The 21,674-nt window shown below is 42.2% G+C and overlaps 2 long non-coding RNA genes and 2 other non-coding genes across 4 annotated transcripts; 2 read left to right on the top strand and 2 right to left on the bottom strand.

Annotated features, from left to right (window-relative positions):
* The first annotated feature begins 1,674 nt into the window (after positions 1–1,674).
* LOC144936096 (uncharacterized) lies at positions 1,675–10,980 on the top strand. The gene is made up of 5 exons (XR_013637379.1): positions 1,675–1,797; positions 4,435–4,560; positions 5,564–5,698; positions 7,448–7,570; positions 10,867–10,980. It is a non-coding gene; the product is annotated as an uncharacterized LOC144936096 (long non-coding RNA).
* A 1,133-nt stretch (positions 10,981–12,113) lies between these two features.
* On the top strand, positions 12,114–14,625 carry LOC144936098 (uncharacterized). Its single transcript, XR_013637381.1, has 3 exons — positions 12,114–12,173; positions 13,658–13,803; positions 14,432–14,625. It is a non-coding gene; the product is annotated as an uncharacterized LOC144936098 (long non-coding RNA).
* Positions 14,626–20,068: 5,443 nt separating this feature from the next.
* On the bottom strand, positions 20,069–20,140 carry TRNAA-CGC (transfer RNA alanine (anticodon CGC)). Its single transcript has one exon. It is a non-coding gene; the product is annotated as a tRNA-Ala (tRNA).
* A 499-nt stretch (positions 20,141–20,639) lies between these two features.
* On the bottom strand, positions 20,640–20,711 carry TRNAA-UGC (transfer RNA alanine (anticodon UGC)). The gene has a single exon. It is a non-coding gene; the product is annotated as a tRNA-Ala (tRNA).
* Between the last annotated feature and the right edge of the window lie 963 nt (positions 20,712–21,674).

Consider the following 21,674-nt stretch of genomic DNA (forward strand, 5'->3'; position numbering starts at 1 on the left):
AAGGAATGTACATCAGCAGGAAGTGCCATGGAAAAAAACACTGTCGGTGCTGCGCCCTTGAGTATCTCCAAGTCTGCTTTCATGGCGATAGATATAAAAGTGGAGCCCATAGCCTCAGTGACATGTTGTATGTGTCTTGCTTTCTGGTGGGAATGAGACCAGAAAAGGACAGAAAGGCAGCCTTCCTATTCAAACTGAATACCGTTCAGCCGGTTGGACTGAATGAAAGCCTGACCTTCATTTAACACGTGGTATTATTATCGAGTGCGAGATTAATTATATCCCTCTATGTAATCCAACGTGTGCTTCAATTGGTGAAACCTCAGATTGAAGCACACATTTGTTTACATTACAATTAATTTACCAGTGAAAGTGGACAGCAAAAGCTAAAAAGATAACCGTTTTTAACTTGTCTCCCATAAATTCCTCTACCGCGATCCATATTTGGGTTTGGATTAGTTTATGAAAACATACATTAAACCGAATGAAACTAATGATAAGAATTTGGCATGAAACTACACATATGTGTCATTGTATTCGCTATGAAAACTGACGTTTTTATTATTACACGCTTTTATTTTACTCACTCCGTCTGTTGTATCCTCAAAAAAGAAATAATGTAACTCAATTTTTACCCACTTCCCAATGTGCTATCGACGGCAAACTTGAAATACCTATCATACTGATGACAATACTATTTTCTATCATAAAAATCCAAAACATATTTTTAAACATTTTACACGCTTTTATTTAACTTACTCTGTGTGTTGTCGTATCTTAAAATCTTGTAACTCAATATCAACCGTATTCCCAATGTCGTATCGACTGCAAACTTGGTATAGGTATGTCAAACTGATGACAATAATATATTCTATAATTGAAAATGTAAAATATATATCTTTAAACAATCTTTTTTACGGCTCTAATTGTCGACGCTCAACTCACGTTGGCTGTAAATCACCATGGTCCCTCACGTCACGGCAAGCCACGGGGAGCCACGCCGAGGGGCGGGGGATGTGGAAGGAGGGGCGATGGGCGAAGGGGGCAGGAGGAGGGGCAGCTCGGACAGTACATTTCATTAAAGCGTGTTAAAAAAAAAAAGTATTTTAAAATAATGTATTAGTTCCTTCAACCTGCTTACAAGGTTCAGGAATTTGTAACCTTTAAAAGTGCCTTTGATCCTAACATTTATTGAGAGGGACTGTAATCATAATGAAATAAAAATTTTGCTCAGGAATGCAACATTCAGAGCTTTATGCTAAATGTTGTATTGACCTTAATGCAATATAGTTACTCACAATGCAATGTTTCATTACCATTTTTATTGTACTCTGAATGCAAATTAGTTTAATTAGTAATACACGTTTGGTATTGAAGGTTTTGACTGTTACTCAGTAGCTGCTAATAGGTTACTATACGTATGCAAAATTACAAACTGTTCAGGATTTTATTTAGTCTCATCAGACCCCATATATAAAAGACAGTCTCCAACTTTTATCGACTCTATCTCTCTAGTCTATCTGCTATGCAGAATGATCATTGCCCAAAACGGTGCCTATTGTGTTTGTTTTCCTTTAAGGCAGTGTGAGAAGGCAATAGACCAACATAGAAAGCTGTTTCGTAGCATGTAAGATCGCACGTCATTCTGTTTTAATACTTTTACTGTGCTAACAGCATGCCAACAAAGTATCAACTGTACAGAAAGTAATGGAAGGTGTCAGTACACTGGCGAGGAATGCAGAGGCACATACGTCGAGAAGCAGTGCCCTGGCCCAGGTCACTGTCAGTGCTGCAGACGTGAGTATCAAAAAAAAAATCTGTATTCATTTAGACACCACACTAAATGAAATGAGCAGCTAATAGTTTGGTCTGAAATGATAAGAGTGAATAATCAATTGTATGTCACACATTTATCAATATATGCAATGTAAATTAGAAAACAGGTACAGTATAAGATGTCTTTCACACCAGGGTAATGCCGAGCACCGAGTGTCACACAGACCACCGCCTTGTCCGCTGAAAACTCAAACTCAGCTTCCACTTTAAGCCCAAACCAAAGAAAGGTAGCGCCCCGAGGAAGAAGCTCAAAGTCTGCAGCCTTCAGTCTGCCGCGTTGAAAGCAGTTTTCCAAAAAGCCTACGATCTAGGCTAGAGGAACCGAGCTGCCTAGCAGACTCGCCTCCGGTTCCTGAAGTGCTGTGGGACCGCATAACAACTGTTGTTCTGCAAACATCTGAAGATACCCTCGGATTCTCCACGAAGAAAAACAGAGATTGGTTCGATGAGAACAACTTAGAAGTCCAGGAGCTGCGGTCAAAGAAGAGATCAGCACACCAGGCCCACCTGGCCCAACCATCCTGCCCGCATAAAAAAGCAGCCTTCCGCCTGGAATGCAGCACCCTCTAGCGCAAGCTTCGAGAGATTCAGAACGAGTGGTGGACCATCCTCGCAAGTAAGAACTCGGGTTTACGCTGATACTGGCGACTACAGGGGATTCTACGAAGCTCTAAAAGCGGTATATGGCTCATCATACCAAATCCTGAGCCCCCTGCGGAGTGCAGACGGGAAAGAACTGCTCACTGAAAAGGACTCAATCCTGAACCGCTGGTCTGAGCACTTCTACACGCTATTCGATGCTAGCCGCTCAGTCCAAGAACCAGCGATTGACCGCATCCCACAACAACCAGTGAAAACTAGATGTGGCACCAACATTACAAGAGACTAAGGAAGCCATTAAACAGCTGAAGAGTGGTAAAGCTGCAGGAGTTGATGGCTTACCTCCTGAAGTATGAAAGAACGGAGGCTCAACACTGCACACCAAACTCCATGAATTCTTCATCCGCTGCTGGGAGCAGGGTAAACTCCCTCAAGCCCTCAAAAATGCAGTCATCATCACCCTGTACAAGAACAAAGGGGAGAAATCAGACTGTTCCAATTATCGTGTCCGTCGCTAGCAAAATCATCGCAAGAGTACTGCTGAATAGACTGGTACCCGCAATAGCTGAAGATCACCTCCCAGAGACCCAGTGTGGCTTCAGAGCCAACTGGGGAACCACAGACATGGTGTTTGTCCTGAGGCAGATTCAGGAGAAGTGCCGGGAGCAAAACAAACATTTCAGAAGGCCATTTTGGTACAATGCATCTCTTTGTTCAAGTTTCACTTATTTGCTATTGTGAAAGACATTGCTTCTTCAAGTGTGACATACGGCACTTCCTCCTTTATCTGAATAATGGTTTGAGTCATCGGACGTAATTTTTTCTACGCTATAAAAATACTCAGTAGAATTTTTCCACTAACTTAAAAAAAATTATCCAACCACAATCAAATTCAACCACCACTGACAGCTGTCTCAAGGCAAATTAATCTTGCCACAACTTGACAATTTGCAAAAACTGGTCCAATCCGAGTATTTTCCACAGGCACTGAGAGACCACTTGATATCTTGACTGAACCTGAGCCGGGCCATTGCATCTCTGCGATCCAGTCGTTCAAAGTACTGTATTCTGACCACCACCTTATTATTTCGCTACAATGACCCGGGCCTATCGCAATCAAAACTACCCTGTATTCACACATTCTAAGCAGCATCAATTTTCCAACCGTTGAGCATCTACTCGCCAAATCCCTCTCCATCTTATCCCCTTCACCCAACTCATCAGCTTGAAGCTGATCACCGTTGGACAAACTGGCCCCGCTCAAATCTCGATCTTCATCAAGTAAAATGAAAACTCTCAACGGTTGCGATAAAATCTTGCCCACGTAATCCTTGGCGTATGTCATCCTCGGATAGATTCCCTCGCTTCCCTTCACTCCCTCCACTGACTTGTTTTCACCAGCAAGGTCAGCTACAAGATTTCTTACCTCTACCACCGTACATTTACTTTCAGTAATCCACTGTATATTTCTTCACTCTTGTCACCCTGTACTACAGCGTGTGGTAGAACACTGCAGTGTGAATCACAACCTCCTAAATATGCCAAGGACTAGGACCATCACTGCTAGGTGTTGTTTCTCTGTGGCAGCCGCCTTACTCTGGAAAGCAATCCTGTTGGATATTCGAAGCAGCGTTCAATCTACACATGTTTTTTTTAAGAGACTTAAAGGCTTTCCCTTTTTTGCCTGGCTTTTGAGTAACACCGCTCTTGGCTCTTTGCCTCAGAGTCACGATTAATTATGTCTGTGAAATGTTGTGTGCACAATGTTGCATTATTATTACGGATGCATTGGAAATAATTGGGAAAATGTAAGTCGCCAACTTGAAGAAAGTTAATTGTTTATAGTGTTCTTATCTGGAAAATTGTCTACATTTTGCTCTTTTTTTTACACCAAAACTAAAAAAGGCATGATGCAAAATAGAATGAGTTTAATAGCACGGAGGATTGTATGTCATTGTTTTAATATTTGAGTTGCTGCTTGGGGGGGGGGGTTAACAGGATGCAAACAGTATAGTAAACAGTGCTCCAGCCGTGGTGGAAAGTGTCAGTACGCTGGCGGCACATGCAATGGCGGATATGTCAAGGATAAATGCCTTGAAAGAGACAACTGTCAGTGCTGCCTCCGTGAGTATCCACAAGCCTGCATTCATGCATGGCACACAACACTAAATGAATGAGCAGATAATAGATTGGTCTTAATGGGACAGATTGAAATGAAACAGCTCCCACTAATTCAGAATACTTTCATCTTCCCATTTATCAGAGGTGTGGACTCGAGTCATGTGACTTGGACTCGAGTCAGACTCGAGTCATGAATTTGATGACTTGCGACTCGACTTGGACTTGCATAACAATGACTTTGTCCCACCTATGAGATGTGGACTCGAGTCATGTGACTTGGACTCGAGTCAGACTCGAGTCATGAATTTGATGACTTGCGACTCGACTTGGACTTGCATAACAATGACTTTGTCCCACCTCTGCCATTTATTGTTATGATGTATTTTAAGTACCGTATTGAGTTGTGTTGCTTGATTTCAAGTTTATTTGTTTAACCAGGTGAGAATTCATCTCTTGATTCTGCAGAGAAGCTTTCTTCTGCTGCCTCATATATTTGAAAGCTAAATAAAGGGACCAAGGGCCCTGACCACCCCTACGTTATCACGGAGTTTACGCAAATTATCTTGCTTATATCCCATATGGAATCGGAGATTGGACAAGTTTTGACCTATGCAAGTTATAGAATGGCATAGGCCGTTTGGTACTCAGGCTCCAGGTCTCTACATTTCTTGAGCTCAGCAGTCTCCAGAATGTTATAATTGAAAAGTTTTTATGGAACAGATGTGCCTTGGGTGGTGTAATTGAGAAATATTTGTAGATTCAGAGCAAATGAGATGTTGTAATTTTGCTGTAATTTAGGATGCGTGGATGTAGCAAGTGTGATATTAATAGTATATGAATTCAACCAATTGCTATGCTTTAAGGGTGAACTAATGAGGGATTAAAAGTGACATTATGGGTATATGTTCTGCTTGCCAACATATTGGAGGTTGGGCAATGCTCCTCTCACGCCGAGTGACTGTGGCTGACCGATTTCTCCCCTTTCACGTGATGGGACTGCATGTAGCCTGTAAGCAGGGTGGAAAGTGTCAGGCGCTTGGTGAGATTTGTCAGGAAAAGAACAACCCGAACGTGACATGCAATGGAAAATACTACCCGGACATGTGCTCCCTGGATGCAGAAAACTGTCAGTGCTGCATTGGTGAGTTATAAATAAGTCTGAATTATTACATTAAACACAGCACTAAGTCATATGACCTGAGGATACTCTGGTCTATTCTTAAAATGTACTGATAGTCAATTTAGCATTCTATACTGAGGGCTGAATTGGAAACAATTGGCATAATTTAATGTACATGTATTCTAGACTCATGCAACACCATCATTTTAAATAAAAGAAATAGAATGAGTTGTGGACTGAAAAATGAATGTTAGTCTGATATGGCAGATATTCTTTCCAAGCAAAGTGATATATTTTTTATTTTTTATATCGGGACTAAAATAACTGTATGCAAAATATAACCAAAATGTGGAATTAGTGTGTATTGTATCTGTACTTGCCACATAGCTATGGTTATGTATGCATCTGTGCTTTAAGCAAAAGGGGCATTTTTGTGTGATTCATAATGTGAAGGACAAAACATTTATCTCGAATAAATTTGGCAGCTTGTTTGTCTCTCAAGATGAGGCCCTCCACTAATTTTGATTACATTTGTTTGGGTAGTTATTGCCACAGACTATTTAAAAAAGCGATGATATTGATTCCATTGAAAATCACGACGTTTATATGCGCATGCCTAGTGCCAAAATTGCAAAATATTAATCATCAAAAATTGCCAAGTTTGTAGAGCAGACTTCAAAGATTAAACGTTTTGTTTCAATATTTCTAAGTTCTACCATTTGTTTAACAAATAAACTTTTATATTCTTCCGCACACATGCAGCACATACATACATACAGTATATTTGCACGTGCTGAGTGGGTGCAAGAGCGCGGTTGCGTCTCAATAGCAATGGTGTGGTTAGCACCAATGTGCAGGAGTATCAACAACAACCGCTATTCACCACGAAGTGGCGGTGGACATCACCACGGCACTTTTACCAGGCTAGGTGCACCTTGAGGTCAGGTGAAATGTCGAACGTTCACTGACAGGTCACGGGATAGACCCAGATATCGTGGGTTGACTGAGGTTACTGGCAGGTGCACCACCTGTGCTCCCCACTGTGTCAATTGGATGCGTTATATAGGCTCTAAGTTTTGCCCATTGTGAGCGTCGCTCCTGTGGTTTTCGTTGTTGTTGGGGGGCGACTGCCTCCAACTTCCCAGTAGCATGCTTTACAAGCCTCCTCTATAAAAGCCGATATTGACACCGCTAGTACCAGTCATCAGCAAGTCCAATTAGCTACAGATCATCCTGTACTGCTTCAGCCCATTTCTTCTCTAGCCATGCCATGCCTGTCTAGCCCACTATATCTGGCCAAATGGAAGCTGCTTGAGCATATGGGCTACACACGTACAGTGCAAAGGAGGTTCAGCATACATACATGAGCCAGCCAATGCAGCCTCGCCTGCCAGAAGAGCTCACTGACAGGACTGTGTCCAGATCTTTAAAGGATGTTAGCTCTTCATACCATCATGTCTGGTTAAACCCAGGATGGTTCATAGGCAGGCCAGCCTGAATGTTTAAAAACGGTGCAGACGTTCATTAACCCTTTAAGAATTTTTACATCACCAATTCCACAATGATACAGGATGGAGTTGTAGGAAGCCAATTCTGATGTAATTTGTGTAATGAGAGAGAAGAATGGGTGGGGGGATTGAGTCATAGGTCCCAAACTGGAGACTTGAGAATTTACAGTCTGTGTAATACAAAAAAAGAATCCTCTTTCATAACATAAAGGAAATAATGTAATGCTAATTTAATATTTCTACTTTTGCTGGGTGCTAACAGAATGCAAACAGAATATAACGTGTTCCATATTTGGTGGAGTATGCCAGTACATTGGTGAGAAATGCAGAGGAACGTACATCCCATACCCGTGCTCTGAAAAACGCCACTGTCAGTGCTGCGCCCGTGAGTATCTTCAAGTCTGCATTCATGACGACAGATTTGCCCAACATCTTCTATCAGCTTGCTGTGCAGACATGTCTAAACCAGTGGCTCACCTCTTTAACAGTGGGGACAACAGCGTCAGTGACATGTTGGTAGTGTCTTGATTTATGGTGGGAATGAGACCATAAAAAGCACACAAGTCGGCAGGCCTATGTGAACACTCGTCATTCACTTAAAACATAGCTTTGTTATTGAGTGCTAGACAAACCATATCCCTTTGTAAGTTCATATATGGTGTGCCTACTAATGGAATGCACATTATTTAATGAACACATTTTATTTCTCAGTAAAATTGGACAGCAAGAGATAAAAATACACTCATATAAAACAAATGTATGTTCCTCTACCCTGCTTGCAAAGTTCAGGGATGTAAAATATTTGGAAGTTCCTTTGATCTTCACATATTTACAATTGGCCAAGAATACATGACGATGTGAATTATGCTAATTTTTGTTTGTTGACCTCAATGCAACAGGGCTTCATGTAATGCAGTGTGACAGCAATATTTTATTCTGTAGCTTTTAATACAAATTCGTTTATTTAGAAATAACATTTTGACTGAAGAATTTTGTCCATTGCCCAATAGTTATTAATAGCTAACTATTCATATATAATCTAAAAAAACTGTTCATAAGCAAACATTTTAAATAAAAAATGGTGTAAAGCACATTCTCCAACTCTCATTATCCACTCTATCTCACTGGCTGCTGTATGTGCTATGAAGTGCCATTGACCAAATCGTCACCTATACTTCCTTTTGAGCCACGGTTATTGACGAATGTGAGTTTTGTATGTGTGCATGTGCACTGTTGCCAACGCGGTATCACAAGATAATTTGCTCTGAACTCCATTGTTGCTGTGTGTGTTCTGCTGTATGTATGTTGAACTTTTTTGCACCGTACGTAGCCAACCGTGCGAATCGGAGGTGCGGGGGAAGGACAACATACTAAACACAAAGAGCAGTTATAAATAAATTAGTTTTAAATCTAGATTTAAAAGTGCATAGCTCCAGTGCCTTCCTAATATCGGAAGAACATTCCAGACGGCCACATCTGAAAACGTGCAATGCTGTAACCGTCTTTGTTCGATGGCTAGCCAAAAGCCACTGCGAGGATGACCGGACTTCTTTTGGCTTAAGGTTAGGTATTCAAAGCGCGATGGTAAGTAACCTAACAAAGGGGGAGAGCGGGGGCTAGAAGTTGGAACTGAGGTGACACAACAGATCTGTCTACTGTTTGGAGGACCTGTAACTGAATCACCAGCGAAACGTTGTACTCAAATTGTAAATGTTGTGGGTTTCTTTTCCAAGACACCGGTGCGCTGAAGTAGTAACTAACTGGTTGTGGTCGTGTAGTGGTGGGTTTTACGACCCATTTATATTTACCCGATATAACCCACCCAAAAAAATGTGTTATGTGCTGTTTATCTGTGTTAGATATTGTAATTTCCTAATCCAGGCTATCAATTCCACTTTGTGCTTGCTGCCATGTAACGACAAATTAACCTTAAGGCGGTACTCCGGGGTACCATAGTACCCGGCTCTCGCATAATGTCCGTGATGCAGTGATCTCTAGTCTGTTAATGGTCGGCGATGCGGCAATAGACTCATCTCGACAAGTTGTACACAATTCAATATTCAAAGTTAAATTTTTCCATAACGGATTTTTATGCTAATGTTTGGCGTTTCGAAATCGCGGAGTAGCACTGATTTTGGATTGATTGGTACCCCAGTCGCGGAGTTAAGCACACCCCTGGAAAAAATAGCGTCCCAGAAAAAAAATATTTAATTGCCTCGGCCATTTTGTATAAGTTAGTACCTCGGCGTACCCCCATAAGGATAAAATGGCGCGCACGTGATGGACAGAACAGGAACTGACCTCATAATAGGGAGAGTTGGGGCCAAGGCATGGGATAGAGTTGAATGGCTGTCAACACATACGTTTACTCGTATTCTTGTACAGGGAAATTGAGTTTTCAGGTCTAAACGGCGAAATACGGACAAAAAAGCGTATTTGTTTGTGTTTCTCCCTTGTGATAAGACTTTGTAAGATAAACATTGAGATTTATAAGGGCCCGGAGTGACCAATGAGGTCTGAATCGGTCTGTAAAAAGGTAGGCACTTTATAAGGGGTTGACAGATATGGAGTTGGCACCGCACAAGTTAAGTTAATTAATTAAATCATTGCTGTGTGGAGGTGCTGTAGCCGCGATGCAGCAAATATTAAGTGAATAACGCCTTTGGAGTTATTTTTTAATCCCTCATTGACTACAGCATATTCAATCAATCAATCTTGATTTGTTACACGGAAAGTCCCATTTAGCCAGTTATCCAGCTAGCTTGCAAAGAAGATTCATGGTGCATCAGCACAGAACAACAACATCATAGCGATCCATACAGAGGAAGAGGCAACAAAGAATCAAAACTCGTCAGAGGTGGAGGAAAAAAGAGCGCTTTAAAGACGACAAAATAACATTATTAACAAAATAAAACAGGCGTATTGCACAAAACCAATGACGAGGTAATGCAGGGTTGAAGAGGAGATGTGCACGAGGCGAGGCAAACTCGACTGAGCGAGAAAATCAAACCTCACGGGAATGGTGCCGCAGCAAGCGGGTTGCGTACAGAGCAGCAGCCGAGCTGTGTGCATTCTGAGCCAGGAGTGATTTAAAATTACGGAGGCAGAGGGAAGGGTAGAGCACCAAGTCTAAGTAGAGAGGTAAGGGCATTCCAGTACAGACGTGGGGCAGCAGCGTGAAAGGACGCGTCGCAAAAGCTAATTTGAATAGCTGGTATTTTAGAAGAGGAAAGCACTTCTGAGGTTTCCACTGGTAATTTTCAGAGTTATGAGGTCCTTTTGATATTTGGCGGGTTTGTTTAATAATAAGCCATTAACATTATTTTGCCTTTCAAAAAAATGTATTGAATATTTTTTGTAACGGTAATATCTAATTTCGAAATATATACTTTGTCAATTTTACAGTATATGCTGATGGATAAATTATAAACTCAGGAATGTTTAAGTAGCTTACGCTGTAGTTTTATGCAACGCCATTATTTTCAATGAAAGGTATAACATGGGTTGATAACTTTATGGCTTCATTTTAATATGACGTGTTGTATGGAAAAAAATCTCAGTTTTGCTTGTGTAAACTAGCACAAAAAATACTGAATATACAATAGATTACCATTCAGTAGCATGGAGGATTGAATGCAATTCTGTTTTAAAATGTATGTTGTTGCTGGGGGATTTTGACAGCATGCCAAGAGTATAGTGAAAAGTGTTCCAGTGTTGGTGGAAAGTGTCAGTACACTGGTGACAAATGCGATGGCATAAGTGTCAAAGAATTTTGCAGTGGAGTCAACTGTCAATGCTGCGTCCGTGAGTATCCACAAGCCTGCATTCTTGCATTCCACACAACATGAAGTAAAACGAGCAGAAAATCGATCAGTTTGAAAGGGACATTAAAACGAAATGGATACCACATGAATTAACACTAACCCCTTTTTGCTGCGTGCATATAGCCATGTATTGTTCTGATGTCTTTAAATACTGAGTTGCATTTCTTCTTTTCCCAAAACCTTTTGTAAATTCCATCTTTGGGTTGGCATTGTCGTCCCTTTTCATGTCTTGTTCTTCATTTCGTGTACTCTTTGCTTTTTACCTTGCCTCCACTTTCCATGTACTGTACATTACTACACTAGTTAGTCTAGTATTTAAAGTGCAGATCAATATCCAGATGTCATCATGGTCTCTACACTCAACCAGATCATGCAGCCGAATGCACAGGCACACGAGCTCCAAGATTTTTCCAACAGTGTTTCACCATCTGGATTTGTGTCTTCCCTTGGTCACGGGACCCGTGGAGACCATTCCAATGCCTTCCTTCCCCATATAGCACACACCCACCGCGGCCGTTTTTGTCTTGATCATATCTATAACTCTTAGCTGCCCTGTCCCCTTCCCGACTTCTGCATTGCTTAATCTTGTCTTGCCATGAAAACCCTAGCATCCGCCACAAAGACCCATCCTCATATTGATTATAGGGACACTAGTCATTTTTGGAATAACGTTATATGTATAAAACATATCATTTAAAATTCCTGTGGAGGGCTTCTCATTGCTTCGCACCTCGTCCGCCGCCCCTCCTGATGTCGTCTTCTTTCCCCCGCCCCATGTGTACAGATACTACTGACTCATTGTATGCAGGGTGTGTAGGCATATATGCCTACAAAAGAAAAACATTTTTAGGGGGGGGGGGTCCAAAATTGTTGTAAACCTGTTGGATCTAGTTTTTACCCCCACGTTTTAATTGAGGCCTTCTGAAAGGCTCTTATAATTTAGTTGACGGACAAATGGAACGCTGGGTTTTTATAAAAAAATTGCAACAAACAAGCAAACGTTGATAATGTGTTCTTAATGTGTACTTATATACCTAACCATACACTGTACGTTGTGTTATGATACTGTACAGCAAAATGGGAGCCCTTCTGTCATGGCGACGTGGAGAATGGCGTGAGAGGCTGCGAGGGTAAATTTTGGTGTGGACGTTACAGGTCCCATCGGTAAGAGTTTTCATTCGCTCAGATCGAGACTACGCGAGGCAAAATTTTTACTTCTGGTGACTGGAACTGTCCAGTCCATCTGTTCCAAATTTGCTGGAGAAAATTGGCTGTTTTGTGCAATTGAAAATGATTGTTGCAAATTATTGTTGTAAAATGTTATTCAATATCCCAAGTAATTTCCTGTCCTCTTGTTCTATCTTCAGCAATATTTTGTTTGTTATTATACTGTGTATAACGATTTTAAGAGACAGAGTTTTTCTCAAGTAGTAGTTAATTGTCTCAATAAATATGCAGCAGATTATCTTTAGATGACAGTCTTGAAGAATGCAATTAAACCATTCTTGTGAAATTAGTGCAAGCAGACATGGTGTTATGTAACACTGATTCGATGCTAGAACCTGATTTAATTTTACGTAAGAATGCATTGGTGTTGAGTGGAGGACAATCATTTTGCATTTCATGGCTCTGAGTAAATTTATTCTCGTAGCTGTAGAATGACTATTCCAGTACTCATGTAGACTTAAATTGTAATGACTGTATTACAAGAGTGTCTTACACAATACGTGCATCTCTCATTACCTACACAAGATTGGCATGTTTCTTTACAGCCTAAGTGTGCGAACCGTATTCCAATGGGGGTTTTTGGTGCTTTTATTGATGTATTTGTTTTGGTGTCCTTTCTGGCTTACCCCGAATTCAGGCTTCATGAGGTTTTACTGTATTAATTTTACGGGTCATTTTACACTGAAGCCCACACTTAGCCATAGGTCATTTACTATCGCATAGGTACGTCTCACCTTTATGAAGATGAAGAAAACAGGTTTCATTTTTACATCAGTGAAAAACTGTTGATAAAACACCCACTGCCGTTATTTTCAATGGCTTTGTAATTGATAACAACAAATACACGTCACATTTTAACGGAGGCATGGGAAGGCCAGATTAAAACCATCTTATTTGATGGAACCAATTCGAATATGATTTGCTCAGCTGGCATTCTTAACATAGCACTTAAAGTCATCGGAACGCAGTGAGTGCAAGTTCATGTCGAGGGTTGACTTCGCTCAGCAACCCTGCAGGGTTAATACATTAACCACGTATTGGTAGGAAGTCGAGAGTTCCTTGGAGACACCGACCTAAACCTAACAGACATCAGGGATTCAGGGCCTCCACAGCGATAAGTTTCATAACAATCAGTGGCGGCTCGTGACATTTCCACTAGGTGGGCCTGTTGTTGAAAGAATCATATTCATATTTTTAAACAAAACAATTAATAGAAACGTTTTTTTATGATAATTTTTTTTCATCTCCAGCTGCTTGGTGGGGCGACGCCCCAACGCCCCTAGTGGACAACCCGCGCCTGATAACAATATTGCGACACTTGGCATATTTTATTTGATTGAGATATAGCCATGATAGGAACAATATATGTACCGTATATGTATTTTAATATGTGAAAATTATTTATTTTTCATTGAATACAGTCCACATGGCAAGCACATGGGAGTGGATATAATTTGCCCTGATGGATCCAGAGTGAATGCACCATTCAAAGGAGAACTGAAGGGTTGGGTCAGGGCCTACAAGAAAAACAATGCCATCAATGATGGAGTGATGCTTTCCAACTCTGGTAATGTTACACACTTGTTATAATTAATCCCATTTTGCACGATGCTATTCAATGATTGTACATGTTTATTTTACATGTTCTTGCAGTATATAGCCTAACCTTATGATGAATGTGTAGCCTATTAAACCTTGATGCATTATGTCAACATCATTACAATGTGATTCCACTATACGCATGTCCATGCCATGCCATACACAAAGTGTATGGCATGGCATGGACAAAGAGGATACAGCCTCACGACCTGGCAATCGTTGGGGCCTGAGAAAATTATGTACGGGTGTATGAAGTAAATTGTCTTCCATTTGGGATTTATTGACCAGCAGTGATGGAAGAACGATTAATATCAGAAACAAGACATTGTATCAGTATGTAGACCAACCAGTCAATGCCAAGTTGTAACTGAACAAAAAAATTATATTCAATAACTTTGCAGCTTGAAAAAATACATTTATGTTTTCGTGCTGTGGAACATCTCTTGTGTATAAAGGTGCAGGTTCATCCACGATAATTCCTATTGCCCTATTGTTTGACAATTTGAGATTGAACTGAGCACAATATATTTTAAAATGATATTTAAATTCCAATAGTAACATGTTCGGTGTTTGTCTCTTTTATTGTGTGTATGCAGTGTTCTGCATAAAAATTTTATACATCCATGCTGATCGCTATACCGGCCCAGTTGACATTGGCCAGAAGATTGGGTATCTGCTGAACGTGCAGAGGGTTTACCCTGGAATCACCTCCCATATCCACATCGAGATGTGTGATAAGTCCAAGGATCCAACATTTTTCTTAAAATAACAAAGGCATGAATTGCTGAATACGGGGTTTTTTAAGTATCATTCCAGATCTGATTTTAGGTTTTGATATAGTTGCTATTAATCACGTGCAAATAAATCACAAATGTTGTGCAATGAAACGAGCGATATTACAGAACTTTCTCAGTTTCCATAACTACATCTATTTTCCAGAGCCAGTTGACCACACAACCACTAAATTGCACTCTTAATTTGCACGAAATTATCTCAAGTGAGAGCCCAATATGTGAAAGGAGAATCTGACAGCTATAATTGCTTAAATTTCATTGTGGGAATTTGATAAGAATATACACAAGGTGTATACATATCGTAATTACTTTACACAGCACTCTGAATGCCAAACCTTTTGTGGGATTCTAATTGGGATGTTTCGTAAAATTATTTAGACCATTGGAGGAAATGAAGACCCAAGGAACCCCCATGACTAACCTGTCAAGAACACCAAAACGGCGTGTAATTAAAGAAAATCAGATCCGGTATGATGCATGAACCCGTAATTTCATGAAATGTTCATGCATATAATATAACTGAATTAACGGTATTTTGATTATAATGGGTTGCGGGTGCCAATGTAGCATTTTTACTGCTTGCTTTGCTCATAACTTGTCGATGTGATTGCAAATACTGTAGTCTCTTGTGATCATATTGTGCTGTAGAAAATAAAGGTTGTTTCTGGGATAGGCTCATTTAATTCCCTCGTGAGTGCTTGCCTGCTTGTTGTCCGGGCCAATTCATATGAAACATGCAGCTGATGCTGCTGTCCATCATCGCCACACAGTGGTGGAACATATTACATATAGCATATTATTGTATTCACATATACTACAGTATGTATATGCAGGTAATGGTAATCCTGTATTGTGCAAAGTTTTCCTTGTCCAATAATAGTATCATGATACGTTCTAATTTAATAATGTGAGAACACGTAAAGCCAATGTGTATGCTGTAAATCAGTGGTTCTTAACCTGGGGTGCACGCACACCCTGGGGATGCGAGATGCCCTTTATAAGAACCAAAGGGGTGCAAGCTGCGGTAAAGGTCAAGAACCACTGCTGTAAATAATATCACAAAGTTTACAGTCATAAAACCGGTTCAGTCACATGCTGAACAACACACCCACTCTAGCCAAACATCCCGACACACTTCTTCTCCACCTCGAACCTCCCCTTCCTTGGAAAAGTTACAGAGAGGGTCATCTTCTGCCACCTCTCCAAAAGCGCCTCTCATCCATGGCGTCCATAACCGAGTGCAATCTTCTTTCTGCTGGAGTCATTCCACTAAAATGACCTCTCTTCAGACGAGATGTTAATGGCGCTGCGATGGCGAGATGTTATCGGCTTCACCTGGTATAACAGGAGGACATGGGATCGATCCCGACCCAGACGCCTGTATATTTGGAGTTTGCACGTTGTCCCCGTGGTCACGTGCATTCTTCTCCGGGGTTCCACCACATTTAGAAACACGTGTTTAGATTATTTGGCTGCTGTAAATATCCACGTGATACGCCACTTCGTTCAGCTATCATTTGTGGCCAGGTCGCCTCTGAAAGAGAGCTATGTAGCTCAGTGGCTTTTACCTTGTTAAATAAATTAAAAAAGTAAAAAATAGACCGTGGATACCTGGAGCGCCTCAATGACTCTGCAGTCGTCTCTAACACACTCCTCCCCCTCGTTCTACTCTTTCCTCTTAAATCGCTCCTTCTGGGATTCCATACAAGGACTCGTTCTGAAATTGTTATTTTACATTCTTTGAAACCTAGTGCCTAATTATCATCAACCATGGTTAACTTCACTGCTGAATGAATGCCTCTCCGATCTGTAGCCAACTCACGATCATGCGATGTGATAATCCCCCTTGCATCTGCACGAGATGAAAAGGTCGCTATATAAATCCTAAATAGAAGATAATTTTCTTACCCCGTTTCCTCAGTCGATGGTCACTTTGATGTGTTCCATTCCTTGGCTGCCATTCAACGATTATACTGGACAATCTGCCATCATTCCTTATAGCGACGTGTCCTGCCAATTCCTTTTGTTAACAGTTTTTAACCTGCAAAAATGTTTCAAATCCATACGGTTCCAGTCTCAATGTAATTTCAACCCTATATGCATGATTTCTTGCGACCTTTTCAGCTTTTATTACATTTTGTCATTCATGATATGTTTCAGTAAAACGAAATATGGATGTAAGATTAACGCATAGGCTTTCACGACCAATATCCATAATAGAGTTTTTTAGGCTAGATCGCGTAGATATATAAATGTGTCGTTAAACCCTCCAACACACGACACAGCCAACTAGTAAGGGTTATCACGTAAACAGAACATGCCAATTCGTCACTCGTACAGCACACCGGTCTGTTGGAGAGCAAAGCCACAACATTTACAATCTGAGTACGACGTTTCGGCAGTAATTAAAACTAGCTTCATCAGGCGGCAGCCAGATTTGTGAAGTCTAACTGTTTTGTTCCTTATATAGAGGCGTAGATGTGTTGACCCCGCAGCTGCGCTCTTGCACAATGTGGGGGGGGGGGATTACTGAGGCAACCTACATTATGCATGTGCATTATTTTAATAATCAAAGGGCTCGCATTATGCATTATGCACATGCCTCAGTAATCCTCAGTAATCCCTCCCCCACATTGTTTAAGAGCGCAGCTGCGTGGTCAACACATATACGCCTCTATATAAGTTTTGCACACTCGAAATGAAGGACGTAGGCAGGTGCTCCAAATCGAGGGCAAGCACATTTATTGTGGTTAATAGCAATCTTGTGAAGAACAGCACCGTCACTCTGTAAAATGCAACAGCACGTGTGTCACACAGCATTACTCCCGAGTCGCCATCAACCATGTGACTGGTGTCCAAATCCCGTTAATCATTAACAGATTTCTCTTAAACCCAATTCTACTACTGATAAACCATCTTTGTCTTTGACAATCACATTTGCACCTCACTTCGAATATTCCTTTAATCCTAAACTGTATGTCTATTTATCCCATGCAATTATATCGGTATCTTCCACCCATTATATGTACTGTATGTGTACAGTATACGTACTGTATATCACAATTGTACAGCTTACTACTTTACATGTGTTCTATTCTCAATAGCATTGCAAGTAGTCATACTCTGGGTACATGGGCATGGTTATAGACTAAACAGTATTAGAGTTAAATAATTACAATGACAGTAGGTAATTACAGTGCGTCTTCCTGACAATGCATAGTGCTAAAACACCTCTAACTGCATATATCACAAACGAACAATTCAAAGCCAAGCTTAACGTCTAGAACAAGTCTAGAACAAGTCTAGAACATTTATATAACGATCAAAAACAACCTTTGGGTCCTTTACCTGTGTAATAAAGGACTCTTTCACTGTGTCTGTCTCCGTTGTCCTTTATTTGGGTTCGTACAACTTCGCCCCGCACGGCCCTCGCTCAGAGCCTTCTCCACCTCCCGCTCGGCAGCCCTTCTGCTGCCGTCGCTCACGTAGCCTTTTCTCCTGGCTCCCGATGCAGCTCCACTGCTGGCTTTCCTCTCAGCCTCTCCGCCCATTCTGCAGTCTCTCGGCTGCTCTCTCTGCAGCCCCACCGCTGCTCTCCGTCTCCCCCGTGCCCGGACACCGCTGGCCAACGGTGCCGAGTCCCGTCCTGTGGTGATCACGCCACTTTCCACCCCCTGCCCTGCGTGGCCTCCTCCCATCTTTATTCTTACACTCTCCTCCCGTCTCTTCCGGTTCCCGCCCTTAAGAGCTCTCCCTTCTCCCCACGTGACCCAACTCCTCCCCCCTGTTACGTCATATCCGCGAGGCCGTTTACGCCCGCATTACACCTGTAAAATTCAACAGCATGTGTGTTACAAACAGCATTTCTCCCGAGTCGCCATTAAACACTTTCTTTCGGAGTGGGCAGGTAGTAACTTGGTTGTACATCACATTCGTGCACGACAGAAAGCTCGCGGTCACATGATGCACTTCAACCAATCCCGGAACGTACATGTTTGGGAGGGGCGATGCACGACAGACAAATAATCCCTGGTGGGCAGTGTGAAACTGGTGTTCCTACTAGTATAATTCCACTCGTTGAGTCATCTTTCAGCGATGAGGACTCCAAACTGATTTTCTTCTCACCCACTCCGTTCGACCACCACTCGGCAGGTCACAACACTTTTCTCTTGGCTTCCTCCACGCACTGCTCAAATTTCGAAGTCCATCCTACGGTTCCAATTCTAATTATCTTGATAATTTCCATAAATATTTTGATTTTACACTTGATGATGATTGCTTGTGTTGCAGTCGAAACGTCGTGAAAATTTTATTGTTTTATGTTTGAATTATTTTTTTTCTACGTGACTTTACCAAAAGAACCAAGAATATGAATGCCATAAACATGTTAACTCTTATCGACTACAACTTTGATTGTAGTGCTGTTCATTGCTGACATGTTGGTCTTCTGGATCTGTGCTCAGCAACCATAACGAATGAAAACAAGCCACGCATATTCCTTCGAGTAAAATTGTCCACTGGAAAAATATCACCTCGTGGAGATGCCTGGGATTGACCCCGGGGCCTCACACATGCGAAGCATGCACTCTACCACTGAGCTACATCCCCATTGTGGCTCTACCTGGGCTCAGTTCCACCTCGATACGGGGTGAAACTTCGTCATCAGCTTCTTCCTCTCCCTCGTCACCCCACTCACTCTCCTGTTGGCCCTGGGCCCTGTACACATCGAGTCTGCACAGAGTCCAAGCAAAATGTATTTATTTGAAAGAAATAGAAATAACAAGCATACATGTGGATGGATACTACGATGCTTTCCCAATTTATTTATTATTGGAAATATTTAAATGGAAAATAAAAAAGTGTTTTGGATACTTTTAAGCACTGGTTTTCATCTCCAAAAATTTAAGTAAACCATTTGATCACTGTGTGCATCGCTAGTTATACAAATAGCAAGTTCCTGAAATCAACACAAATTCACCCTCAGGTATCGTTCATATAGGGTTATACTGGTAGAAAGCACCTGGTTCCACCAGCCCACAGGGGATTATTGTGTCCGTCCGTCGTGAATCAAAAAATGGGAGGGTGGGGCTGGGTGGAGAGGGGAGGGTGGGGAGGGGAGGGGCTGGGTGGGGGAGGGTGGGGAAGGGCTGGTCACCCCGTGGTGCCTTTATAAAACTCAACGTTTAACCGACTCACGCTGGCTTGTGCCCAACCTCACAGTTGGCCATATTTGCGAAATACACCACGCCGCCGTTGACCCTGGCCATTGACCGAGAAAACCAACGTTCCTTCCAGCTCCCTCCGCAAGGAATGTGTTTACGAGAGTTCATGTGCACCCCGATTACAGGGACATGGACACAGCCAATTGATTTTGAAAATCAACCTTTGTTGGAAACATAAATTGAAAAAAAACTTCCAACATGGATTCCAGATCCAACATGGAGATGCCGGGGATTGACCCCGGGGCCTCACACATGCGAAGCGTGCACTCGACCACTGAGCTACATCTCCATTCTGGTTCTCCCGGGGCGCAGTTCCACCTTGGTACGGGTGAAACTTCGTCATCAGCTTCTTCCTCTCCCTTGTCACCCACTCACTCTCCTGTTGGCCTTGGGCCCTGGACACATCGAGTCTGCACAGAGTCCAAGCAAAATGTATTTCTTTGAAACAAAATAAATAACAAGAATACATGTGGATGGATACTATAATGCTGTCCTAATTAATTTATTCTTGGAAATATTTAATTCGGAAATAAAAGTGTTCCGGATACTTTTAAGCACTTGCTTTCATCGACAAATGTTTAAGTAAACCATTTGATCACTGTGTGCATCGCTAGTTATACAAATAACAAGTTCCTGAAATCAACACAAATTCATCCGAAGGTATCGTTCATATAGGGTAATATTTACGAGAGTTCATGTGCACCCCTATTACAGGGACATTGACACAGCCAATTGATTTTGGAATTCAAACTTTGCTGGAAAAATGAATTAAATAAAAGCTTTCGACATGGAGATGCCAGGGATTGAACCCAGGGCCTCACACATGCAAAATGTGCGCTCTCCCACTGAGCTACATCTCCACCACGCTGGCAGCCAGGCAGGTAGCCAGCCCCCTTAACTATCGGCCCCTCCCTTTACCCCCCCTCCCTTAGGCCCCTCCCCTGACCCCCCTTACCTTAGGCCCCTCCCCTGAACACCCTCCATATCCTTAGGTCCCTCCCCTGACTCCCCTTCCCTTAGGCCCCTCCCCTGAGCACCCCCCCCCCCATATCCTTAGGCCCCTCCCCTGACCCCCCCTTAGGCCCCTCCCCTGACCCTCCCTCCCTCAGGCCCCTCCGGTGACCCCCCCCCCTCAGGCCCCTCTCCTGACTCCCCCCTTCCTTAGGCCCCTCCCCTGACCCTCCTCCCTTAGGCACCTCCCCTCTCCGTACCCAGCAGTAGTTGTCCACCAATCAATGACCCTCCTCCCTTAGGCACCTCCCCTCTCCGTACCCGGCAGTAGGTTTCCACCAATCAAAGAACTGTTTATGTTATATATTTATTTATGCACGACAGACAGTCAGACAGACAGACAGTCAGACAGACAGACAGACAAAAAATCCCTGGTGGGCAGTGTGGAACATTGTTCCTACCTGTACCATGTGACGTATATCCGTGCGGTAATTCAATAACCCTGCCAGCCACCTACAGGCTCGACTCAGTCATCACATGCTGCTGTACACACATGCATTTATGCACTGCACAGCACATCAGGACTTTCACAGAACCACACTTTACTCCCTTGCTGCACAAGGACATAATTAAAAGAGTAATCCATTCCTAATGTGCCACATAAGGAACAAAACAGTTAGACTTCTCCACAATTATAGTTGTCGCCTGATGAAGCTAGTTGTAATTACTGGCGTAACGTCATACTCAGATTGTAAATGTTGTGGTTTGGCTCTCCAACACACCGGTGTGCTGTACTAGTGTAATGTGAGGTTATATCCGGGTCGTTGACGGATTACAACTCTCGATTTAAAGCTTTCGTGACTTCAGGAATT

The sequence above is a fragment of the Lampetra fluviatilis genome, chromosome 15 (genome assembly GCF_964198595.1).
Source record: "Lampetra fluviatilis chromosome 15, kcLamFluv1.1, whole genome shotgun sequence".
NCBI classification, from domain to species: domain Eukaryota; kingdom Metazoa; phylum Chordata; class Hyperoartia; order Petromyzontiformes; family Petromyzontidae; genus Lampetra; species Lampetra fluviatilis.